Raw genomic sequence first — 27149 nt, 5'->3', positions numbered from 1 at the left:
ATAAAATTAATTAACATCAGCGGTTGCGGATGTTTTATTTGTTGGGTTTTTTTGTCTTTTTTTTTTTTTCCAAGGTGAAAAGACAAGAGAATATCTGGGTTTCAATGAAATGAATAAACCGAGCTCTCCGTGTGGGAGGAAGCAGGCTGAAGCCGTTCACACCAGCCATTGAGACGGAGGCGCCCAGCAGGGCCGGCGTGGATGGTAGCCGCAGCGCTCTGGACCACCAACGTTGCTCCGGAGCAACCGCTGACGTGAGCCAGGCCTCCACCCGCCGCTACTTCCCACTTCTCCTTTGGAAAGCAGGCCCGGAGGAAGCGGAGCCAGATCCCCCCCCCCCCCCCGAAAACCAGGCGCAAGTCTCCCACCTCCTCGGCTTGACCTGGTTTGGCGCGGCTGCAGCCGCGGGATCAAAGCTCTGCTCTACTCAGCATCCGTCCGTAGCTTCCCAGATTAGACGTTCGGCAGGCTTCGCCCCCACGTTGAGCACCAACGGGACCGAAATACGTGCTCGGTTGCTCGAGAGGTAGAACTAGAACATCAAACTCCCCAACCAGACAGGAACTCTGGCCAATGTTGATACTTCCTGGGCTAATGTGGCTCTTTTATTGACACCAAAGCACCAAATATCATCCATATCCTTCCATCTAAGCACAACACAGTGTGTCCTCAGGTGGTGATGGCACAGATGGACTGATTTCTGGACTTTTCTGGACCTTTAGCGGCAGAATTTTGCCCCCTTTCGGTTCCAGGCCGGCGGTTGCAGCGGTTGTCCTCGGGCCACTGAGAGGATAAATATTGTTTAACCAAGACTGGAGCTGTTCTGAAAGATGAGCCGTTCCTCTTTTTTTCCGACGCGGCACGAGTTGAGGCTCCTCCGCGGCCTTTCCCACCCGCCTCTGATTATCTTCTGCTCACCTCTGCATCGATACGTCGACCCGGCCGCCATCGCTTCCTCCTCTCTGCTACCCCCCTTCGGTCTCCACCTCCCAGGCAGGGAAACGCTTTGGCCTTTCTGAAGTAAACAGGCATTAATCACTGCTAGAGAGCGAATTGTGTGGAGGCACTTGAAGGGGGCTGCGGGGGCACGGGGGACCAGGAGATAGATGCATCCGAGGAGTGGGGTGAAGAGCGGAGCACCGGCTGATGGGGTCAGCGTGTCCACCTTGTGGAAGTGTGTCAAGGGCGGCCAGAGGACGCTGGTTCCGTCTTCGGCCTCTCCTCTTTTAGAACATGAGGAGTTCACGTGTACGATTCGCACGTGGGGGACAAACGTGGCACTTTCACCCTAAATGAAAAGCGAAGCTCAGACGCTTTATGAGTTCGTGTTCTTTGACATTTCAAACCTTCGTCACTGGGCAGAAAATGAACTTTGAGCTAAAACAATTGCAAGTAAAAAAAACATTTGAGTGATATTTGCTCGTTCTGCTGCATTTTAATCATCTGCAATGGTGCATTCTTCTAATTAGACAGCGTTTAATACAGCAGGTAATAATTCCCATAATAGTTCCCATATATTAGTCTCCGTTTACAGCCGCTCTTTTAGCTGCCACACTTTAGCATCCGCGTGGCTCTCTTGAATATGCAGACGTTAATAAACTGAAGTAAATCAGCTAATTCATCTCCACGACATGCTTTATGGGACTTGAGGACATAGAGATACACCAGAAAGGAACCCAGCTAATTGACATCCAGCATTATTGTCTTCTTTTTGGGGGGAAATGAAGTGTTTGTCAGTCAGGCGACAGCAGATTCATCACCAGAGGACATTTTACCCTGAGCTATTGCCGATCAGCGTCTCATCCGTCTCACGCGACTGTATTGATCACGAAACCTCTCCTCGATTTGAAAAAACGCTTCCTGTGTGACTCCATATCGCGTCTGCCTGCGTTTTTTTTTTGCCGGTAGCAGCGACTTCAGTTCCTCTGATGACTTTATTTATGTTGACTTGAGTTTTTCTTTTGCATTTCGGCGTCTCGTATTTCAGGCTTTACGTGGTTTTATGTAGGTTTGTGGGTATCTGCCGGCGGGACGGGGCGAGACAGCAGGGAGACATATGTTGTCCATCTTAAGTGGTGCTTTAAAGAGTATTGATGGGCTGAAAGCCACTCGTAGGTGATCAATGAGGAGACCTCTGTCGGTTTGCATCACCAGGCCGGAATGGTGAAGAATCATCGCAGATATTGACGGACGCCCCGACAGGCCCGCCCCAGATGTCCTCAGTGCAAGTGCTGCTGAGTGCACGTCAGCCACAGCGGTTCTCACATGTCGTCGGTTGGAAACTGAAAATCGCGAGTCAACCAAAAAGTGCTTTTTGTTGTTCAACCTCAAGCGTTGAGAGTTTTTCCCCCATCGCATTTTTATCTAACTCACTTAAAGTCTGTTGATGGCGCAGACGCCCAAGCCCCTCCCCCTTTCTTTGCTGCTTTGATCTGTCCATATGCTGTCCTCTGCACGGCCTCGAGTTTCCGCCGCAGATGCACGTCCGGCGTCTGAATTACAGCGAGGTGAAGGCCCGCGAGATGATGTACGAGCGGGACGTCAACTCTGTCTGCTAACAATGATTGATGAGCACTGTGTGTGCGTGCGTGTGTGTGTGTGAGACTCAGAAAGCTACTGTAAACACACATTACGAAGGCTTCCACAGGAATCCATTACAGCTCTTCACATTCCACTCTGAAGCTATTGCAGGAGAAACGTCCCCTTCCAGGACAACAAAAGGCCCAAACGTTCCGTTCAGCGTTCCGGTGACGCACAAATGAGCGCCTGGAGGGAGAAACACACATCTGAGAGCTGTCGGGACAATGTGGCCAAAGTTGAATTCAGCTTTCAACGACGGCGCGACAGGACGCGTTTAAAAGGCCGTATCGCGTTCTTCTGAAACCCGAAACGCTTCACGGAAATTCCAATAAGTGCCGCAGACGTTTCCCAGAGAGCATCCCGGTGGGGGGGGGGCGCTCTCGGTGGCGAGCGGCGGGCGGGGTCGACGAGCCAAACTCCAGCCCAGCCCCATTGCTCAGCACAGATGGGGGAGGGAGAACGGCGGGGGTGAGGAGGGTCCGGTCACCGTAGAGGCCTGTGGTACCTCCGGGGTGGTGTGTGTGCAGAGGTGTGTTTGTGCATCAGCAGGTCACGCGTGGTGAGTGTGTGTGCGTGTGTTTGTGTGTTGGTTTTACTGCCTCTAAAATCGAGCGGCTTGTCTCATTATTAGCTTGTTGCTAGAGGGAGGCGATATGCAAACCAAGCAGGAAAAATGTAAATCAATAACTCCCCCCCCCCTCCCACACACACACACACACTGGCACAATCTGGCTCCCCCCACACAAACACAACACACATAAACACACAGTCACGGTTTATTAAATTATGCAGCTCATAAAACGCTCCGCATAGGTACGGATTTAAATTGGCAAACAAAAACGTGCAGCTAAAGGAAAGACGGGACTTAATCGCATTTCTTTGGCAAATGAGCTGCAGTCAAAAGGTAAAAGCAAAAACACACCATTAATGGGAGATTTTGTAAAGTGGGGATTTCTTTTTATACGCTGAACATACAGCATAATATTCCATAAATCTATTTAAAGACTGGAATTTAATGCGCGGCAATGAGCGGACGCTGTTTCACGGAGGGAGCGAACAAATCAAAATACCATAACAAGCAAAAAGCAAATGTTCCCAAATCCAATTTGTTCAACGTAATGAGGTTGATTTTCTTTCTCCTTTCTTTGGGAGAGGAATATTTACCCACAGGGGAGGGGAATAGTGTAGCACCTGGACGCTCCGATCTGTGGGGTGATTCCAAACACGTGAAAACAAAAGATCACGGAAGTGATTCAAGAAGAACTTCTGGGGGGAGTTTGCGAAGGGAGAAAAAACAAAAGGCGGCTTTATTCTGTTTTCCTTTTTGGTTTTCCTGCATCCGATTAGCGCCCGAGAGCTTTCCAGAGGACCCCTGCTGAGACGAGCTCTGCTGGGAGACTCTTGCTTCTCTTTAAGGCTCACCGACAGGAGGGAGGAGGTTCTGGCTGGGGTGTCTTCTGGGTAAGAGGGTGGGTGATTTCTGCGCCAGGTCAGCAGGGGGTCTTTCCGCAACTCTGAATTTAAGAAAAATGATAAGAAACCTAAAAGTGACGCCTCGTTCTCCAGCGTTATTGTGCTGTTATTTGTCTGTTTCCACCTCAAAGTAAACTCTCTCCATCTCAATTGTTAGCTATATCGCTAACTAGCATGAGCTAATAAAGCTAAAACATTGTTTTCCTTCATTAAATCCGGTAAACACTTTGCATTCCCACAGTTTTCTCCAGCAAACGTCGCCAGTAAAGTCTTTTTTTCATGACTCTCATTTTCCCACACTTCCTCCTGCTGTTGGCGTTAGCTGCCTTGTAGGTACAATGAAAACAGCGCCGGTCTCGGTTTCATCAACAGCGCTGCTACACTTAAGTGCAGTAACTTAATCTCTCCGGAGACAGAAGGGTTTCAACCTTAGCCAGCGGGCTGGGAGTGGAGGGGAAGCGGAGGAGGGTGTTGTCACCGCCTCTTACAGCATTACGCCGTACTGTAGAAGTGTCCGGGGCCTCGGGGTCATTTAGATAAGTTTCCTCTTCCCCGAGGTGTTAAATTCAAAACCACATTTATTATCTAAAAAAGCTTCTGTTTCAGCATCTGCTCACTTAGCTTTAATTATAGCTTCCTTTCAGAGGAGCAGGGCCATTAAGCTGGGCTGGGTCCTCCACTCTGTCAGTGCAGCTCCGAGCGCCGCGTCACGCCTGGATTCCGCTCTGATATGTGGAAAGCTGGAATTTATTCTTCCTCGGCGTGCTTGTAAACACTTGGAGACAGTTACTCACAGATCTGCGATCCCAGGGGAGGGAGACAAGCATTTTGAAGTAGACATTTCAGAGAAAGGAGAGAGGAGGCTGCAGCCGGAGCCGCCGTTAGCTTAATCCACGCGTGAGAGACAAAATGGAGCCCGTGTCTTTGGATTCACCGGCGTGCACTTTTGCTTGTGCGCAAGTGTATCTCTGCTTTTACAAACCTGGTGCATTTGGCCCATTTTTTATTTTTTTGCTCATTGTGCTTTCAGTACCCCACCGGGGAGGAAGACAAGGGAGATTAACTGTGTTTCCTGTTGGTGACGCTTTGATGTTGAGTCCTGGGGGGAAACGCCGTTCGCTCGCATTTTCCCTGCCTCCTCTCTGTCATTCAGCTCTCACAACCGCCTCCAAAGTCACCGAGCGGCGCCGCTCGCCGCTTTCATTTCGAGACATCAGTCGGGTTGCCAGTTTAGGTTCTGAGTTTGAGTTCAGTTCTGTTGTTTTCCCGCTTTGTCGGCACATGCAGCATGCAAGTGTGTGACACAGGAAGTGTGTGACACAGGAAGTGTCTGCACGTGTGCCCGCTCCACCTGACGGAGATATATTAAAATACTCACCTGATTGTGACCACTTTGAGTTTATCCCTTCAAAATAAAAGCCTAATCCCCAACAAAAGATTATCTTAAAATGTATCCATGTGAGAAGAATAAAGTGGTGGACCTGAAATTCCAGGAAAAATCACCAAGAGATCCAGAGAAAAATGGCCAAAAATAGTAAAAGCACCTTAAACAAGAAATCCTAATGAAAACAATAACCAGACTTCCGTCTCTGTGGAGAATGGAGGTTTTCTTTTCTTCATTCTGGGATTAAACTTGACTTTTAATACGTGCAGCCGTGGAGTTGGTGGGATTTCCCTTTAAGGTTTGTTCAGGCTGAACTGAAGATGATCCCAGGTCTGATCTTTTTATAGAGCTCCGGGTTTGAGGCTCCGGGTTTGAGGCACGTTTCCATCAGCAGATCGTGTGTCACCGAGGCTTCTTTTAAATTCTGCATCACAGGGATTCCAAGATCCTTCCAGCTCCGAATCATATTCTAAATCTCCAGATCTCCACTCCTGATGCATGCGTGTGTGTGTGTGTGTGTGTGTGTGTGTGTGACATATTTCATGCAAAGCCCATTTGATTTAGGGGACATCAAACACTGTCAGTAAACACTCGGTGTCACCGTCACAAAGGCGCGAGCGACCACATTTCACTCAGGTGTGGAATTATGGGATGTTGTTTAGGGGAATTCTATCATGTTTGTTGCTGTAAATCCAGAGATGAGTGTTCAGAAACTGTTTTGTCCCTCCGTTTAGGTGCCATGGCTCCCTTAATTATAATTTAAGCCATATTTGGAGTAATAAATAAAACCCCTCTGTGGCAGCTGCACTTCCTGCTCTCACACTGTCAGAGTGATTGACGATTGAAACGGAACGAGAATTCCTAATCGGAGAGGAACACAAGGCGCTGGCAATGTAAACAGCTACAAAGTTCCCATATTTTGACTCAAAAACAGGCAATTAAAAGCTGCAAATGTAAATCAGATGCATCCACCTCATTCCCACCGCTCGCATGCTGCATTCAGGGTCCCCCCCCCCCGCCTCATCCGTCCCGTCCTCCTGCTCGTCCATCAGAGACTCGCCTGAGGGGGGAAAGAAGCCGGTTTCCTGGGCCCTTTGCATCCAATTATGGGTCACGTTTGAATCTCCCAACCCTGAAAAACAAGACCAGAGGAATTCAGGCGGGTGGCCATCCTGCAGCTTGGAATATCCGAGCACCGGAGCGTCTCCGGGATCACCCTTTTTTCCACACATCAGCAAACCAAAATCGCTCCTGCCTGAATATTAACTTCATGTTCAGCGGCTTTGGTGAAGAAGGCTCCTTACAGGACCTTCAGAACTGGCAAAGATAAGAATTTAGTACAGAAATCCATGGATTTGTTCCTTCGTGCGACCTGTTCGGGGTCGCTGGGACCGTTCGCCTCCGGCCCGAGGCTGCGTTTGTGGGAAAACTCCAGCTTGAATGGAGGACAATAATTTACCAGATGGCACATTGTGCATGTTTTCTGCCTTTCTGTTTTTTTTATCTGGTTCTTGGCAGCCTGACCCTGCTGAATATTAAGATGAGAGCTGCCTGAGAGTGTGAAATTTCTTGGAGTGTGTGTGCTCTGCATGTCTGTCACCCTCCCGATGGGCTGGAATCGCAGCGTACAGCTGCCATCTGATGATATCGGCGAGAGGAAAAAGGCAAAATGATACTTTAAAAACATTTAGAGATCAACGTGTTCACAGGAGAATCGGTTCTTCGCGTGCAGCTCTAAAATCATTAAATGTTGGATCTGTTTTTGAGTCTCGTACTCTGAAAGATGGCCGTGGAAAAGGTTTGGAGAGCAGGTTGGATCAGATTTCAGCTCTGGACTGTCGTCATGAGCTTCTGGACACTTTTATCAACCTCCGAGAGGAGTGAAGGAGACATGAGGCAGCTGCTTTTGGCCACAGGCTGAGGGTTTAAAGCCCCGAGCGCAGCCAGACACGCAGGAGGAAATGTTCAAAATATAAAACAGTTACCATTTAACCTGAGCCTCTCAGGAGAAAAGGCTCTTAATGTAACGTTAACGTAACTGGCTCTTTCTATCCTGATTATTTGGAAAACGTCAAATCTTTTCCAGGACAGGCATCAATTTTAGCATCCAGAAGCCAAAATATGCTGAAAGGTGCACATTTGATGTTTAAAGGGATGAACTGAAATAAACAGTCGGTCCTATTTGGGTGCCAGTCGGGGTGTTTTGGGTGATTCGAGGCGCCCCCAGAGGGGGTGGCTGCCACCTTGAGGTTCAAGTCTGAACCTTTGCATTTCCTCCTGTTGGATGAGTGTTTACCGGACTGGAACCAGCCAGCTCATGCTCACTTCATTTCCCTCATACTCCCTCCGTAGCAGTAATAAAAGGGAATTTTCAAGAATTCCGACATTTGGTCTAAACTTTGAGACGGCATAATGAGGCAGGGAGAACCTGTAACTGCATATTGTCCCAGTTTAAATAACTCAGTGACTTTGCTCGTTAAGGGCTCTTGCAAGAGCAGGCAGCGAGAGCCCGCAGCATCATGCAGTATGGATGCGTGCTGGTCCTCGGCGCCACGGCAACGGCTGATGGGTGCACACTGGCTGTGTGGCACAGATGAGCCCCAGACCTCCAACCCAACAGGACACGCGCTGTCAAATCCACACAAGCGCTGGCGATTAAATGCACAAGGGGAGCGTTGATGAGTGGGGGCCCGAGAGGAGCCACAATTAGGTCAAAGCGGCTGCATGAGCGAAAGGACGAGAGGCGTTTTCGGGACGACTTCTCCAGGATGGGAAACGCGGCATTAATCCCAATAATGCTGCCGCAGCGACGGGTCCGGTCTCTGCATAATGTCCCACACCGAGCCGAAGCGCGTCCTCCTGCTAATTTATGTACCGCCAAGAGGACGTTCCACTAAAGCCTTCACTGGAGCCGCTCGCCGCTTCGTGGCGCTCGCAAAGGACGGCGAAGTTTATGGCACAATAGATTACAACTTTACTGTTGTTTCTAGTGTAGTTTTATGCCCTCTAATGAAGTATGCGCCGCAGCAGCTGCAGACTGAGGGGGAAGGAGCTGAGTTACTGTGTCTCCGGAATATTAAAAATGATGCCACGTGAAAACCCGGGTGTGAGTCTGTCCAGGAGTGACTTATTGTCATCCCGTTACCGTCCTGCTGCAGCTTGACTCGCTCGCATTCATCATGCTGCCATTTCCGCCTATTTATGGCTGCTTGTTTCCTCATTTATTTTGGGCCCGTTTAGTGAAGCACATTAGCTTTTTAAAGGGAAAATGAGCCGTCACGGACGTCCATTCCTAACACCCACAAATCCTTCCAGTTTACATGTTTTTAACCGAAGGTTTTAACATTATTAGAGAGTCAAATGAGCTGCCCGAGCATATAAATAAATCTCATCAATCACAGAGGGATGTAAATAAACTGAGGTAATAAAACAGGCAAAAAGTGCTCATGGAAAACCAAGGATGCTTAAAGGCTGAGGGTGAATGTCACGCAAACTGATCTTTTCCCACGTGTGAGTGGCAGAAATGGCTGTGTAAATATAGCTGAAGACCATCGGTGATTAAAGGGAGGCTGCATCCTCTCTGCAGCGCAGCTCAACCTGAAATGATGACATTATTTTTCTTCCTCCTGCTTTTCCCGCGTTTCTGATGGCAGGAGTTCTTCGGCAGAGACGCGCCTCGCTCCTGCAGCCTGGGAGATGATCCACTTTCTTCCACACATCAGATCGGCTGAAGCAGCAGTGAATCTGTCAGTGCTTCCCATCTCCCGTCCTGACAGGCGGCTTGATACGGGAACCAAAAGATGGGAAGAGTGAATCAATTAGTGGTCCATAAAAACAGCCACGGATGGGAAAGATTAGGAGTTTTCTATGGAAAAAAGAACAATTAGAGGCAATTAGGTGTGTTAAGGGTGTCTTTCTCTCTCGCGAGCACACACACACACACACACACACACACACACACACACACACACACACACACACTCAGCACACTGCAGTGCAGAGCGAGCGCAGCATAGCTTGCATGAAAAGTTAATTCTGAGGTGAGGATTAGGCGACAAAGCAGAAATTCACGATGGGCTGAAACAGAATCCTGACATTTTTATTCCACTTTTCTAATTCAGGGATCCTGTTCCCACACACCACGTTCCACTTGTTCTACTCGACTTATTAATTATACACAATAACACTGCAGGATGAGTCAGTTTCGACTAATTAAGAGGACCTATCTCGCCTGACAGTCAGAAACTTTTCATATTGGAAAAACAAGACTGGGTTATTAAAAGAAACCTTAATTTGATGTTATGATATGAGGGAAAAGAAAATGTCTGAGTTAATTAAACAAATTGGAGGTCTTTAACGCAAACCTTTTCTTTCAACTCCCCTATAGATCCAATCTGGGTAATGGGTATTTCATCCTGAGGATGCTTCAGACGTTTGTCAAAGAAGAGACCAACAGGTCGAATTTACACTGAAAACTAAATATAGGAATAATTCATTAACGCTCATTGATTCTTGCATAAATCCGAGAGGCTGGAACAGTTGTTGGAGCTGTTGGTGCCTTTTAAGCGTATCTGCATTTAAAGAGCAACTGTTTATGATAAAGTGTTGAAGGGTTGTCATGTGATGCATTGTTATGGTTGGCTGTATGAAGGCATTTACAGCTCTGTAAATCTCTTTAATAAATGAAAAAACTCAAATCTAAAATCAATAGGGGAATAAAGATGTTACTTAGTGGCTCCCAACCACAGAAACAGGCTGCAGCTCACGACTCTCTTTATTAAGCCAACGCAACTGTGATTCATTAACAGGTAAAAGCCTTAAAAGCGCAACACCTGTTTAGAACGTTGTGGAAATGTGTCGATGATGAGAGAAGCTGTGAGTTCTCTGCACCAAAAACACTCCATCGACTATTAACGCAGGTAAGAGTCGAGTCTGGAACCACTTCCAGGTCCAAATGTCTGCTCTCTTTGTCTTTATTTTTTTAAAGATCTTAATGTGAGGAAGAAAATCACATTGATGATCAGGGTTCAAAAGTCAGGGTCCAGGCCGCCACCGTCCCCCTGTGGCGGGAACCAGAAGAACAATTCCAGGTAATTTCATCTACATTTGGCACCAATGTCAAAGTCCAGCTGACCTATTGATCAAATGTCCACCATAAGACAAAGATGCACACGTCAAACATCTCATACCTGCAACGTTCGAGCCTGGCGTGAGTAAAGCTGCATTTCTATCTGCCAAAAAGCTGGAATTTCCCTTCTTCCCTTGTAACCGACGCCTGTTGGGGGGCCACAAAATGGACCAAGCAGAGCTGAATTAGCGCTTATAAAACTATAAGCTGGTGACATCATTGCTTTTAATTAGCATGACAGGAGGAAATCTCACACGTCGCTTCGTCGATAACGATTCTTTTTACTGGAGATGATTCCTGCTTTAAATAAATGAGGTGTTGTTGAGAGTTTCCGATCCGCTTCCACAGCGGCGGCTGAATTCTTCGCGGCGCAGCAGGAGACAGATGGTCTTATTTACACGTGGCAGCACTTTGACGCTCACTGGAGGGGAGGGAAAGCATGAGTGATGCTCAGAAGACCTGCTAAAGGTCTACTGTTGCAGCAAGATCTATTAGTACTGTTAAATCCTGAGCGCAGAGGGATGATTTTTACAGCAGGGACTTGCTTTTAAAAGAGTAATTTATTTGAGTGTAATGTTGCAGAGGCTGGCTGATGGTCTGTCCTACCGCCAGCGTCAGGCCGCGGTGCAAAAAAACCCATTTTCGACCTACCAAATCCATCTGGTGCACTATGAGAGGGTGGTTGGGAGGCAGCGGCGCCACTATACCAATGATATAACTACAAATGAATGGTTGCAGAGTCAGCAGATTGAGATTATTATGCTGTACAGGCCTGCTTTGTAAATAATTATAGTTGGGACAAGTTCATCTATGACAAAGACTTTTCTAATACCTGTAATAGCTTCTTTGCCTCACAATAAGGGAGAAATATCTCTATTGCGAACTTATGCAGATGAGCTAGACGTTGCTGTCTGAATGGCTAATGTGTTTATTGGATTTATCAATTCAAGTCTGTCTTTTGGGAGCACAAACAGCTGCGTAAAGTCAGAATATTACCTTTTTAATCACCATTACAATCTGGTCACAGCCCAGAAGGAAACCTCGAACCAGCGCCTCTCCTCCCACCATCCTCTACAGTCCCGGTAACTTCGGTGGGAGGGGGGGGTCCATTTCAGCGAATGTTGATTCGCTTGTTTGCCATTGTTCTGTTCATGCAAAGCCACCGCCAAGATAAGTCCGCTCCATTACAGGAGGAGGGCTCGAACGGGGATGAGCCGCTCCAGAGCGCCGATAATGGGCAGAGACGCTCAGTTTCATTATAAAAGCATATTTGCAGCGCGCGCAGACAAGCATTTTAGTCCTGGGGGGGAACCACTGAAGGCCCGTATATCTGCAGACACGAGCTGTTGTCGTACCAGTAAGATGCAAATCAATGGCAGTTTTATGACCTCCTCTCCACAAAGCGTCCTCATGAATTCTATCACATCCAAACTGGTGCCAGTTGGGGCGTCTGCGTCGTGTCCACATGCTGATGACGGGGAACTGGCTCAGCATTTGGACGGACGTGCGCTGCATTAATGCGATGTGCACATGCTGCGTATGTTTTATGTTATTGTTGGGTATTTCCCAACCACGGCGCGGAGCGTTTCGGGGCGTCTGGAACGCGTTGGACAGGACGTGAGCACACGTGCACAGGAACGGCACGACGATATCGCGGTCCTGAGGATTAGAAGAGAGAAACGTTAAAAAGGGCTTTCGTGGTAACGCGTGTTGAAATTGGCCACCGTGTCGGCACATCTGAGACTCTTCTGTTGGTCAGTTCACTTTAAGGACGTTATTTCTAACAGAACCTTTTTTTTCCCACTTGGATGTGATGATTCACTTCCTTCGCTCATCCTCCCTCCCTCACCCTACACCCATTACTCCCATTACTTCACAGCTTTCTCAGTCTTTTGGATTCCTCCGGAAAAGTTCTTTTGGGAGGAGAGCTAAGACAGCCGCACCGTCCCCGCTCCACCAGACCGCGCTGAAATCCACTAATCGGCTTTCGCGGCCAAATGTGATAAAGTCAGAGCCAGGATCAGGCACTGTAAGTGTGCCCGTTCTGTCCGCCCCTCGTGAGCAGAGCAGCAGCTCAGCATCTTCCTCTTTAGGAGAAACTTTCACTGCTATCCAGCCAGCGCCGGCTGGATCTTCTGGAACGGCCCCTTTGTGGCGAGCTGGCCCGGCTCGTCCCTGCAGCCGGTGGCTCAGCGGACGCGGTCGCGGCCGCCTCAGTGTGGGGTCTCTGCACAGAGCGCATTGTGAGCTGGGCTCCATACAGACAGCTGGACACGATAAGGTAGATTATCACGAAGCGCTCGGCAGCCTGGGCCTCCAGTCTAAGAGCTCTTCTAGAAGAATTATCATTTCCCACAAACTCACTGTGTTATGGCGTCACATGAACCACAGACCCTCCATATTAATATTTTTAATCAGATGTATAATATTGCGCCTACGTTTGTGTCGATCAGATCTTTTTGAACAGGACGCCTGTATTAATCATCAGTTTTCAGAAAGCTGACTCACAGTTCCCAGCAGAAGGCCGCTGCTGCACAGCTCCGTTCTTTATATTCAATCCTGGATTTTCAATGAAAACAGTGCGTTATCGTGAGCCGATGAAACAAGAGTTGGGGAGGTGTCTCCAGGGCCTGGGATGTTTCTGTTTCCCAGAGCAACAAGCTAATCGTGAATGTTCCTTTAATCAAGAGCGGGACAACCCTTATATGCAAAAAGCAAAGCAGAAGCCCCCGCGGCAACAGCCTTATTACAAAAGATTCAGAGGACAATCTTAACTCTGGACAACAAATGAGTTTATTACACCTCTGGGAACAGCGGCAGAAGGTGCAGATCAACAAGGAAAGGAAGCTCTTTATTTGGCTCTTAGACTGATTAATAGTCAGGGAATACTTAAAATCTGGACAGGTTTAGGAGGCAGTTAATCACAGCTTTATTAGGGGGCTTAAATCAAGAAGGGTAATTCTGCTATCAAGCAGGTTTTAGAATATTGCTCCCATTATTTTTTTTTGAACGCTTCCTGTTTTGTCCCAGAGCGCTTTTGTGGCGTTAGCAGCTACATTAGCCAGCGCTGGATTTAGAGGAGGGCCAGGAGGTGCCTCCTCATTTAGATAAGGAGGCGCTCTAACAAATCTACTCACAGACAATGCAAATCTTTCATCGGCGTGTTTCTGGTGTTTGCACCGGCGCTAATAGCAACTTAGGTCACACAGAGTCACCGTGAAAATACAACATCTTTGCAGTGGGCTTCATAATTTCTCCCTTTTTAAAAACCCTTTATAATTAAAGAAGAGAGCAAGGGGTATAAAGGAACTGAAAGGTGATATTTGTGTATAGATCAACATATCTAAATGTGTGTGTGTGTGTGTGTGTGTGCGTGTGTGTGTGTGTGTGTGTGTGTGTGTGTGTGTGTGTGTGTGTGTGCGTGTGAGAGAGAGAGAGAGAGAGCAGGTCTCAAACATTGTTTCCCAATGGTGTGCCAGATCTGCTGCCATGCACAGATTTCCACCAAGCATCACGTGGATAAACACAGGGACCCCGTGGCCTGTGGGTAAATACCCTGCAAGACTGGGCTGAGCGTTAATATCCACAAAACGTCGGGTAATATCCACCCCGCGCTTGACTGGGGGGAATAAGACTGTTGACTTTCTAACCGGCTGTGAATCGGCTCTATTTCCTCCTGCGTTCTGCAGGAGCAAAAGTGCCTTATGCTGTTTAAACACGCCCGTCAATGCAAAACTAAAGGGAAAAAATGAGAAAAATCACGTGTAAATGTGAAATTTAGTGGTATTTCTGCAGCGGTACGGGGGGACTTTGGGACTTTTAGGTCTTAACTGGTATTTCTGAGCCAGATTCCCAAGTTTGGATGACTCTACCTTCTGCCTTGACAGACTCACTCATGCAAAACTGGAAAAGTAATCTTACATTTCAAGTCCACCTACATTTCCACCGTGCTCGGGGGCACCCTTTTTGTCATTGGCCCCAATGACCCCCTCCCCGTGTCCCCTGACCCTGGCGCCGGGTCAATTATTCACCATGCGGGAACTCCCGCACACCTGCGTCCCTCGTGACTCTCACCGACAACCAGGAAAAAATGAGTCCATTACCAGGGTGGCGCCAGGTGATGGATTTCCTGTTCGCCGGTGGAGCGCAGGTAAAGTCGCGAGAGAGCCGGCGAAGGTGACCTTCGCGGTGCCTTCCCCGGTGGTGCGTGCAGACATACAGACTCCCACGAGGAACCGGAGCAGGGCCTCGGTTTCCATGTCGGACTTGTTTGTTTGTGGCGCTGTTATTGTTGTCTGCGCTGTAAACCAGAGCGACCTTGAGCAGCAAATTCCTCGCTAAGACGCTCCCTGGCGAGCGATAATGCCGGTGTGATATCTACCGCAGCGGCAAAAAATTGCTCAGTGGCTTTTTGGATGCGACATGCTTCAAGTGCGACTCAGGAGCGATTCCCGTCCTTTTTTATACCGACTCGACGGTGGCGCAGCGGCGCCAGTGAAAACTTTACAGTCCTCGTAAACAGCTACTACGAGGAGGGTGAATCTTTAAAGTTAGGAAGTGGCCAGCAGCATAGTGTCATCACCTTTCAGAACACGTTCCCAGCGCCCACTAGCGAGGTGGCATCTGCAGGGCTGAAGGCAGGATGGCAGCCACGCAGGAGAGCGCCAAGCCAAGCTGTCGGGCCTGCTGTCTGCTAATCCAGCCCGGTGCGGCTGCACAGCCGGTGAACCCGGTGCAACTGCCACTTCAGGTCAGAAGACATGATCGATACATGCGGTTAGAACATGTGGTCGCTTCAACAGTTCTGTTGGACCATGACTAACCAAGTATGGAAGGCTTGTTTGCTTTGACTGTGTGTGTGTGTGTGTGTGTGTTGAACGTGGGATATCCTTTGCGCATCAAAGCATGTACCCATGCAGCGTCCCGGTTGCCAAGAGCCTTGGCGGCGCTCCTGGGAGACAGGTGAGACACGTGGCGAGGACAGGCAGGTTCTTGGAGCGACCCGGTCTCTCTGTGACTCTGGGCCGTTGATGTGTCTGTGTCAGCACCGGCGAGCGTCAGCTGCCCTCAGCGTGCAGGAGCACTGGAGTGTACAGCTCCAGTCTGTTGCTCCTCGGCCCCGCTCGGTTCCCCGTCGCCCCGAGGCCTACGGACCGGGCCAGACGAGGCACGGGAGCGAGGCAGCGCCACGCCACTCGGGCTCCCGACTTCTGTTTTTGTTCAAAAATTAATCCCCTTTTAATTACCGCTGCTCTACTCTTTATGGTATGGTTCTGTTCATCTTTAAATACCGGTTTCTATTTGCGTACCTATATGTTGGAGCTCTCGGTGGAAATGATGTGGTAATTACACAGGCAGGGGTTAAGAAACACAACTGTGAAACATTATAGTTTGCTTAGTGCTTTACGAGGCCCTTTTATGGCCCATCTGCGGCGGGCACCGGCGTAAGCGTTCAAATTCACAGATTCCTCCAAAACGCTCATCAAAATGGAAATGAATCGCTTTATGTTCGTGGATTCGCGATCGCGAACATGCGCAGACTACGGAGCTCAGCGCATGTGTAAAACGTGTTAATAAATGTTCTTAGTCCTTCTTACAAACCCTCTTTATCCTCTAATCTTGCCGTCGTTAATGATGCCTAATTTAAGCGTGCAGCTTATGACAAATGGTCCCGACTATTAATGAGACATGAAACATAGGCGATATCCTCGAGTCTGTCATTAATCACCGGGGCCAAGGTCATGTGCTTTTATTTTGAGTCGTCAAAAGTGGGGAAATTGAATCCAGATAGGGTGGAAGTGCACATTTCTAAACATTTTGAGTTCTAAATTTCCATCAGTATGTGTGTGAGAGACAGAATGAAAGCCTCTCACACACTCCCAGTCTCTCCCTAATGGCATGGTAAAAATAGCGCCCCCTCGAGGCACAGTGATGAATTATAGCTGTAGTGAAGGAGACAAAGCATCTCCTCACACAAAGCTGCAGCACAGAACACCCACATGCTGGTTATTATGAGCTCAAACAGCTGCGTGGCCTTTAATTTAGAGCCAGAAACACCCTCAGAAGTGTGAAAATAACCTGTGATTTTGATTTAACGTCAACATAAATATCATCATCTAGCATTCCTGGCTTTGGCAGCGTGGGGATACTTCTTTATTTCTGCTTAAATCACAGATTGTGCCCTTAAGTCTCCTCCCCAGGGTTCTGATAATGATCCGATGAGTTAAGACATTTGAACAGGCGGTCCCGGGCAGCCTCTCATAACTCAGAAAGGTTATTCTCTGGCAGCAGATATAGATAAATGTCATGCGACACTGCGGAGGCTTCACTGCCACGGAGCCGACATGGCACTCACCGCTGATATTTACACGATGAGGGATGCGTGGCCTGCTGACAACATCGGTTCTGATGTTATTTCACCCCCCCAAAAAAATGAGAATAATCGTAAATTTGTCATTTAAGTCGCTGTAAATGTCACCGAACCCCTGTTAATTTCACTTGTGCCGTAATTGTTGCGAATATACCGTTATTTGTGCGGAATTTATACCCTCTTGCACCCTCTTGCGCTTTATGTTTCCTCCAGAAGAAGATTTAGCGGGGAGAAAGCCACCTCGATCTGCTGTCATCAATCCAGGACGAACCTGAGGCATGTCTCTGTGATGTGTTACCCCCCCGGAAGGGAAGACGGGGGGGAAACAGAGGAAGGGCCAATTTGTGCATTAGCCCCAGCAGCAGGGCAGGCAGGCACTTAATTCTGTGGAAGCGCATCATTATATGCACCATTTACCAGATGCCCATTTAACATGCAATAATTAGATCACTGGGTTTGGAGAGAGAGAGGGAGAGAGAGATAGGAACAGAGAGAGAGAGAGATGTCGAATATTTAAATAGGGTCCCTTACCATAACATTAGTGGCCCCCCCACAGGGTCACTTGTCAAAACAGTTTGAGAGATTAATCCAGTGTCAAGGAGCAACATCCATCGACTGCTTTTCTTTGTTGTGGAAAGCGGTGACGGTTTTTGTAAGAGGTCGAACTTTCCTGCAGAGTCAGACAGAAGTGTAAACGAGGGCTGAGCGTCTCCGGTCACGAGCGGCAAAATAACGAATATGAACCAACAGAGATCCGCCGTTATTGGATTCGCTCTGAGGGGCAGAGATCTGGAAATGCGACTTTCACGCCGCGCCTGGGTGAAAATCATTTTGCGAGACTGTTTTTTGTGTTTTTTTCCCTCTGTTAATCTTTGCAAGGACAAACAAATCCAATAATTGGATTTCCAGCTATTCCTTCTCCTGCGACTGCAGCCGTTTGGCGTTTTGATTATTGATACTGATCGCCACATTTTGCTCCGTTTCTCAACCTGTCTCTCCCTGAAGGGGCCCTTGAGCTTGTGTTTCTGTTGTGATTGGGGGACAAAGTCCATCCTCTCATCCAAAGAGCAGAAGAGTCACTCGTTCCTGTGTGATGAGCCAAAAAATGCTCCATCCTGAGGAGCTTGAACTCTCTCTGGGTGCCCTACAGAGATGCTAATGGAGAAATTTATGGCTGATATAAAATGAAACAGGTCATCATCAGCCCTTACAGGGGCGCGGGTGTGTGTGTGTGTGTGTGTGTGTGTGTGTGTGTGTGTGTGTGTGTGTGTGTGTGGCGGGAAGCACTGACAGATCCCCTGGGCAGGCAAGAGTGAGTGGTACCTCAGGAGTTAAATGGCCTGAGGAGAACGCGGTCCACCATGCCGGTGTTCTGTACAGCTCTGCGGAACAGCCTATTACAACTGTGTGTGTGTGTGTGTGTGCAGGTGTCGGGGGGGGGGGGGGGGGGGGGGCTTCATTTACAGCCTGAGAATGTGCAACATCCAGGATGTGCTGCAGCGTAGAGTAGAGCAGAGATTCAAATGAAGCCGATGTTGATGCAGCTTGCTAGCTTCTAGTTCAAACTAGCTCCACAGAGAGGGAACGTGTTTAATTACGGGCCAAATCAGGATCCTTTAAAGGGGTGAGGTCAGTTCCCATGGTCCTAAAGGTGCAGCTGGTGTCATCTCGGCTGCGTGAGCTGCCGTAGCCATTTAATCACAGACACAGCTTATGACGCGGTGAAATGAAACTACCTGCAGCCTAATTTATAGACGATACGCGTGTTAAAAAGAAAACTACTGAAAAGGAGGGTGGAGGAGGAAGGGCTCATCCTCACACCCTTTCTGAAGATTACGCAATAAGTAAGATGTTCACAGACATCTCCAGCTCCCTCTGTAAAGAGATGAAGACACGTATGTGATCATCCATGAAGGTACACAGAATAAACAGCCATTTCCTCACATCACCTGAGGCTGTGAATCACAGTTCTCAGTGAAACGTATGAGCTGGTTTTGATCTTTGCAGTAATAACATCAAAAAGCGAAGAAGCAGCCCATTAAAATGTCAGATACTGTCAGATAACAGCATCACACCGGCGTGGACCAGCGATGGAAATATAAGATAACGGCGCTCTGTCTGGCGGAGGGAAGCGCACGCCTCCAGGCACCGGCCGACACTTTATGCGATCCATTAAAGTTCAGGAGGAGCCTGCTTGGGTCTCGAATGAAGGGGGAGGAAATTGACCAAAATATCTGCGAGGCGCAGGCATTCATCATGCAGAAATAAAAAAAAAGGTGTTCTCTCAATGAGGCTGTAATCTTTTACAGGCAGGGGAGTGCAGGGTGCCCACTAACGCAGGAATGATTGCCACGTGGCCTCTTCAAGATGCCACTTTTGTACGAAGGTCACAACAATTCTGCAGTCGTTTTTAGCATCGCCAGCCCCTGCGAAGACCATTATGCCAGCCTTAAACGGCGAATAACATCAATTGCCCGCCGCTGATGTAAAAAGGCAACGGCGTCGCCTGTGCAGGTCTCTACTCGGAGGTCGTGGCCCGTGGACCGAAGGGACGAATTACTTCAATGAGCTCCATTAGTGTCTCTGTGGGCTAAACTGTGGCAACCAAAACTTGCCAGGCTGCCTGAGCAGCCACAGAACAGCCTTTGTGTCGCCGTCCCTCTATTGCCCTCCAGTTTCTCACTGATTTACATACAAATTGATCTTGAGGTAAATCAGATGTCACTTTTCTCCGGGTCACAGAGAACAAGCTGAGATAATGAAATCAGGGTCCGCTGAGTGCTACACTCGCACCAGCTACCAGATGGGTCTCTTAATGCATGTGAGTGGCTGGGTGCACACGCGTGGGAGTTTGCCTATGTAAAAATGACTTAACATCTCCTATTTATTTTACCAATAGTGGTGGGGGTGCTCATGTGTGATCATTTGTCTGACAGCTCTCTAGACAAGCTTCCCTGGTGACTTTGGGCCTCCGTCTTTTGCTTGAATTCATCTCCAGAGCTGGAAAATTGATCTCATGACAAGAAAAATAAAACGAAATCGTCATTGCTGGAGCCGTCAGAATTGTATACATGCACCCGGCTGCTTAGTTTCCCGCTGCTGTAAATTTATATCACCCAGCGAGCAATGTTCTTATCCGAAAGCCATTAATCAGGACCTGAAAGAGTTCCTCCAGGCTTGCGTCCCAGAAGAATAGATGATGGAAAGTTTGGTTTGAGGGAGGGACCAGAGAGGTGACAATTAAATGGACAAAAAACCCAATGGAGCATTACATCCCATTAACTCTGTCTGGGGCTAAATTAAAGAAAAAAAAGAAAAATGTGTCATGTTTCTATCATGGGACACGTTGAGAGAGGAGGTGTGACTGAATGAAGGCAGGGACTGATGCACAACATCACTTCCAGAACGAGTCTCTAATCAGTCCAACAGTGTTTTAGCAGGTTTTTAATAAATTACACGTGCAATATTCAATTTCCTGTGACACGCATCCGAGTTTTTGATAGATTAATGCACCGTTCCTTCCATCCAGGCAGCCCTTGGCATCAATTAATGTCTTTAGCAGGGAAATTAACTCACTGAAACTCATTTGGGCTTGGTGTTTTATCACAGTGGACAACAGTTTGGGGGAATTTGTGCGACTGCAATATGCTCAGCAGCCTGTCTGAGGACAACATATCTGTTCGTGGTTAACAAGCAGATAGTGGAGGCTCACAGGAAAGAAATAGAAGAATCATATGCATTTCTACTATAATATGAGCTGGGTGAAAAGAGAAAAACAGCTGTGGAACCGAAACATTCAAATGCAGGCGCCTTGTTTAAATGCTCTTCAGAATAAAGGAGATGGAACCCTGCCGATGACAAAGGCGGATTTCTAATAAACGTAGCCGCCGCTGCAGACCGTCTGTGCTGTAATTCCTCTACTTCAAATCATAAATACAATGAAAAGAAAAGACAGGAGTGATGTGAGGCCCAGAAGTCATCAGTCAGACTGACAGGCTTGAAATGGAACAATGGCGGCGTCTCCTCCCCTCCTGGGCAGCGCGGCTTCCTATTTGTTATATAACTTGTATTCATGAGATTGCTGCATCTAAAAACATCCTATGGCAATCAAGGAGAACGGCACGATTGCTCCGACCTGAGCCCGCTTCCACACATGCACAGCAGTTTCTACACTGTGACACCCACGTTGAAAGGCAGAGTTAAGATGTACCGCGTGTCCTCATTGGAAGGCTTTAAACGACCCCCCCTTCAGTTCAGCACAGATAAAGTTGAACGAGTCCGTATATCTTCTGTCTTTATCATACTGTCATCATAGGATCAGAGAGCTCATAATGGAGCGGCAGTTTATTTTGCTCCCAGCAGGCAGTGGCAGCAGCCTCTGTCCACTTTTCTGCACATATGAGGCTAATAAATCACAGGAAGCATCACAAAAGAATGACCCGAGTCCTCCCTGGGACCAGGTTGCACTGGTAATGGTAATAAAGGTGGAGCCCGATGAGCTCCGAGCCAATGGCGGCGAACTGTTGGAATCATAATTTTTACACAGATTGCCTGCTTTAATTGGGTTCGTGATCTGTGGACTGGAGCGTCAGGAGCTTCCAGTAAAGAGGGCTGACAGATGAGACACCCGGGTCTCCAGCAGCATTTCACACCGCTATAAATTCATAGACGAGGACAGGAGACAGAGCCGTGCCAGACCCTTCGTCACCTGGACACTGACACCAGAGAACATCGCTGCTGCCGCAGCAGCTGAGGGGTGAATTATCAATTAGCGATATCGATTATCCTCCAAAATTCCGACCAGAGAGCAGCATTGATCCGTAGATCCGAGAGGCGTATCGGTCTCTGCGACAAGAATCGTTTGGGTTCACCGGCGAACGAAGGCAGGCCTCGGTAGCCGGAGGGCCCCTGTAACAACACGTTCCCGCTTCCTCTCGGGCCTTTTTTCTTTACGCCTCAACACTTTATTGACTTTGCACAGTGGATTTGCATGAAAAGTGCAGTTTTCCTCCAGTGGAAATGCAGCTTATCCAAACGAGCGCTACAATCCTGCCAGCGGTTTCTGCCGTTTGTCTGCGGGATCGAGATGGTCCTGCAGGACAGGAAGTCTGGACAGACATGCAGGGAGACCTGGGACATCCGAGTTTGACAATGAAAAGCAAATAAGTGCACAACATAGCGAAGAGGGCTCCCTCATTGGGTTAAGTGTGAATCTTCTATCACCGAAGGCATCGAAAGCCCAGAACGTGTCCTGCCGCTCTCGGGAAGCCAGAACGGAAAGTTTTTGAAGGAGGCGGAGCATGTGGACACGAGACATCTGGACTTGTGAGAACAGCGGCGTGTTCTCCTGCGTCCAGGACCGGTGGGACCGGTGAGCGACAGGCTGACGGGAACCAGAGCCGCTGCTGGGCCAAGACGCCGGTCGCGTGCAGCCGCTTCCACGCCGCCAAGGCCAGCTTCATCCCCCGTCGAAAGTTTTTGGACAAGAAGTTAATAAAAATGTGTGTGTGTGTGGGGGGGGGGGCATTCTGCCAGCAGAGATCACATCAGAAGGTAATTACTGGATCTTTCCACTGGCTCCGTGGAACAAACTGTAAAAGGATCACAGACAGACATGTGGAATGCAACCAGCAGCGCTCCTCTGACCCGGGGACCAGCTCAATGTCAGTTTTACTCAGTCACACACACACGTACACACCTGAGCACAGACACACAGCCAGCCCAAGAGGGTGTCCTGGAGGCTCAGAGGGACGATACGGGAATCACTGTCCACTGATATCTTCCTCTGATAGCCGTGTGTGAAGGTCGTTTGTTCCCTGCTTTGGTGAGACTCTCCATAAATCACTGTGGAATTGGCATGATGGGTATTTATGGAGGCAGCTCCTGCCCCCCGGTCCCTTCGCTCACACGTCTCCGCCTTGTAGCCCCTAACCCAGGCAGATGTGCACAATAAATAACGACACATCTGGACGATTTCATCTGTTACGTCTCGCTCGGAGCAGGCAGCGACGCCGTCAAGCTACCTGAGGTCTTCATTCTTTTTTTACCCCCCTTTGTCGCGCGCTGACACGTTGATTTATATAGATGTGAATCTACACCTGCTTTAGATGAGATGATAATAACATAGAATAGAGATTCTGGTAGCTTGGTTGATGCTAATGTTGTTATGAAAGGCAGAAATCTCTTAGCTGGAGCCTTCAGGGGCCGTGGGGGTCCGACCCAGATCACATGGGCCTAATGGTAGTTTAATTTCCATTGCAGGCCAAAGTAAACCTACAGTGGCTGATATAAATCTGCGCCTGTCATTAAAGATTCTGTAGGAACGGCTCTTGAATAAGAAATGAGTCCTTTGTTTAACCTCGTCAGGCTGTTGCTCCGTGTCACACAAAGGCAGCTACGCTAAATCCCTCCGTTTCTGATGCAGATGGCGGTTGTTGCGCACGTGGCCGCGCCCCGGCGTGCCTTTTTCTGCCGCCTGCAGGTGAGCGTGTGTACTTCGTAGAGCATCAGGCTGGGCCCCCCCGAGGCGAAGACGAAGCTATCAAACTCTGTGTGTCACGTATAAATTGCTTTGACCTTTTTTCTCCCCCTTTCAGGCTCACGGCTCAATAGCAGCAGGGGACATTTTACCCGACTGGAAAGAGTTCCAGTAGGCAAAAACACGGGGAAAAAAGCAAACCCGGAACTCACAAATGACAAGATTTGTCCTCTGCGGGGGTCAGGACGAGCCACTTTTTTCTCTTGCATTCATGTTGCACACCTCCGGACGGCACAAAACCCCGAGCGCCTTTTTCAACATTGTGTCGCGGAAGAACAGTTAATCGGGCCGTAGCAGCAAACACCGGGCTTTGTATTACAAACTGCTGCCGTAGGAAGCGAACAGGTCAGGGGAGTTAATTCAGCTGCCCACTTATGAAACATTTTACTTTTGTACCTCTTGACCCAAAACGCCGAGTGGCCATTATGCTCCGGAGCTCCCAGTCAGTGCGCTCTCGACCAATTTAATCCATTTCTATTCTTCATCGCTGCATAAGTAGACTTCATAAATGAACCTGTTGTCTGCGGTGGCCATCTGGCCAGGAGTCATGTATATAAATGGACCCGCACACACTTGACTGGTGCCGCCATCGGCCGCCATTGCTCTCTTGGCCTCATATAATATTCATGCATTAGAGTAAGCAAGCATTACTCTTTTTTTCTTTCCTCCTCCTCACGCCACCATCGGTAATTGAAATTTCTGAAGTGCGCCATGTTTAATAATGGAATTAATTTCCCATGCAAAGTGTATATGATTGACCAGGCACGGGGAGCGGAGGAGCAGGCTCCATTTCCAAAGAGGAGGAGAGAAGAGCAGGCTGTTAACCATATTGTTACGTTTATGAATTCATGATAGAAATGACCATAATAGCTCTATTTCAGGTGATTTGTCATTTTAATAATGCATGTGAGGGTTAATTGATTTACAGCCGCGATGGAGGTGAAGGCGCCAGTTTGTATTTTTGGATGTTGCTCCATAGAATACAGCAGTGCAACACTATTACACGGCATAGATCACAACAGCCGTGGATTTGAGGGGGTGTCCGGGGGGCTATAGTACAAGTGTAAAAGTGCAGGAAGGAGACTGAGCCCTGTGCAGGGGCTAATGATCAAGCTGGTTTGACCTCTTGAGCAGTTAATGTGGAACAGACTGTTCTAAATGACAGGCCACGGCGGGGAAAGAACAAAGGAGCGGCGCACAGAGGAGCAGCCTTCGTCACCGCCCGCTCGGCTTTCACCCAGGCCTGTAAAAGGACGTGCACGTCCAACTTCAAGAGCCCCTTTCTGAGGCGCAGCTTCACGTTACAGCCGCAATCAACCGCGGCGCGATTTCGCTTTCCGAATCAAGAACACGTGCAGGACGCAGCAGGTAGCAGGTTTGAATCCACACAAAGACGGAGCCCCGAGACGCGGCAGGGAAAGATCTGAATCACTGCCACCTTTAATGACCGTACAAGGGAAGTCTCATAAGTTAATTTGTGAAGAAGGCACAGGACAAAAACACAATTAATTTCGCTGCTTTTCAGCTGACAGCCGGGAGGGGGGGGGGGGGGTGCGAGGTTAGCGAGGGGAGGAGGGGCTGGTGCAATGAGGGTGCGAGGAAAACAGTATGCTCAGCACAACAATGTTCCCCGTCCCAGCCAAGGCGTATTAGGTTAATGAAATGTTCACAGGCTGTAATTGTTGTAATGCGCGGACAGATTGCGAAGAAGGGCGAGAGATGGGAGAGCAGCGGAGGACCGGGGAGGAGGACCGGGGAGGAGGACGGCGCCGAGCACTTACTAAAAGCCTTCGCGACACGTGACGCGCAGTCACACGTTCATACACGAGTGGGTGACAATGCAAGGTGCCACCTGCTCATGCATTAACACATTCACTCACACAGATGGGGGAGTTGCAGCCTCGATGGAGCAGAGGCGCATGTGTGAGGTTTAATACTGTCGTGGTTATTCCGTTTAGAGACACCGAAGGTAGAGAAACCAAAGTTCTGCAGTTGGGAAAATAGGAAATCAGCCATGTTTAGCCAGGCTTGCGGTAAATAACCTGTAATAGACGAAAAAAGGTGCCTCCTCACACCTTCCTGGGGCACTTCCACGGTTCTGAGAATGAACAAGACCCAAGAACAACACTAACAGACTGTAAAACGCACCGTGAACCGGAGTATTCCAGAACAAGAGAGCGTGGGTGGCGAGGGGGGAGGAGCGGAGAGAAAGGTGAGAAATCATGGCAGGATGAGAGGAAGGGGGGGGGGGCAGATACAGGGAGACATTTAGAGGAGAACTGAGTTCAAATCTAACACCAAATGATTGCATCTCTTAAAGTGTCAAGTACATTTCCATTTAAAGTGCTTGTTTAAACACCCATGAAAAGGTGTTCCTCGCCTGCGTGTGCACCAAGTCTTCGGGGAGTCTTCTGAGACCCTCCAGCCACACTATTGTCACCGTCTTCCTCATTATAAGGCCTCATCTGCTTTAGCTTTTAAACAATATAATGGCCCTCTAACGGAACCATAAGCTCTGGGGGAACATCTCACTGATACATACATGCGGGCCAGCATGGACCCCTTCACGTGGGGACGATGCTGTGATGTTGGAAGTGGTGAAAACTGCCATCTTATAAAGGTCATTTAAACATCCCCCTGGCTTTTTCCTTGAGAGCAGCTGTTTGCCTTCCAGCTCTGTCACATGCAGCTCTGGAGCTGTCTCGCCTTACAAGAAAGCGCCCCAATTCATTCACATTTTTCTCTGCTGCTCGGCCCAACAATGAAGTCAGACGGGGGCGTTCTGTGCAAGCAAAGCCCCTGCAACAGGACGGCGAACAGCAAGAGCCCTGGTCTAATTATTTCTCATAGAGGAGGATATAAAAAGGCTGCACAGACCTGTCCAAAGACGGGTGAGGCCGACTCATCTGCAGCGGCGTCCTGCTGGGCTCCGGTTTCCCCTCGTTTCTTTTGTGCTCTGAAAATAACAGCATGGTGCACGTCACCTCTTGTCGCTTGCAAAATGTTCCGTGTCTGATTAGCACAAACAAGCCCTTTTATGTCATCAAATAGAAGGCTGGTGATGTCATCAGTTATAGAGACGTGCACTGTTATACAATATACAAGGTTGTTTCGCGTCGATGTTTTTTGCTGTTTTAATAATGACGCGATGCAGCATCCACCTTTACATAGTCACAACTTTCAACACATACAGGCTTGAACAACGTCCGGGCGCTAATGAAGTCGCTGGCTAATCTGGAGAGGGCTCGTTGAAGCTGTTGCTCTCGTTGCCTCCGCCGTGGATAATATGGGCGATGCTGCCCTGGTGAGTTGGTCAAATTTATTGCTCCAGTGACCGCTCTTTCCGAGAAATTGGTCTAAACACCTTCTTGAAAATAAATCTTTGTTCGCAAATCACGCGTCTGTGAGCCTTCACTTCCCGCCATGAGATCAGCTTTGAGTTCATCTGAGCAGCTCCGAGCTCCACAAGTATAAATAAACTGAGACTATATTGTCATCGTCAGGCATCAGTGTCATCATGTTTTGTCGGGGGTGCGCCGCGGGAGGTGGAGGGCACCGGTGGAGCAGCGACTGGGCTGGAGACCCTCTGAGGGTTTATCAGAGTTCATAATAAGGCCATAATAAGGCCACTCAGTGCGCCCCAGGTATAGCCAAATATGGCCGTAAATAACTGTGT

The 27149-nt window shown here is 48.6% G+C and overlaps 2 long non-coding RNA genes across 2 annotated transcripts; both read right to left on the bottom strand.

Annotated features, from left to right (window-relative positions):
• Positions 1-3350: 3350 nt before the first annotated feature.
• Positions 3351-26406, bottom strand: LOC115250179 (uncharacterized). The gene is made up of 3 exons (XR_003888766.1): positions 26351-26406; positions 6410-6569; positions 3351-4094 (listed from the first exon to the last, which is right to left on the bottom strand). It is a non-coding gene; the product is annotated as an uncharacterized lncRNA (long non-coding RNA).
• On the bottom strand, positions 10407-11919 carry LOC105416576 (uncharacterized). Its single transcript, XR_964619.2, has 4 exons — positions 11562-11919; positions 10820-10986; positions 10627-10712; positions 10407-10497 (listed from the first exon to the last, which is right to left on the bottom strand). It is a non-coding gene; the product is annotated as an uncharacterized lncRNA (long non-coding RNA).
• Positions 26407-27149: the final 743 nt, after the last annotated feature.

The sequence above is a fragment of the Takifugu rubripes genome, chromosome 6 (genome assembly GCF_901000725.2).
Source record: "Takifugu rubripes chromosome 6, fTakRub1.2, whole genome shotgun sequence".
In the NCBI taxonomy this organism is placed as follows: domain Eukaryota; kingdom Metazoa; phylum Chordata; class Actinopteri; order Tetraodontiformes; family Tetraodontidae; genus Takifugu; species Takifugu rubripes.
The sequence above is the reverse complement of the archived record's forward strand: the minus strand, read 5'-3'. Positions and strand labels throughout refer to the sequence as shown.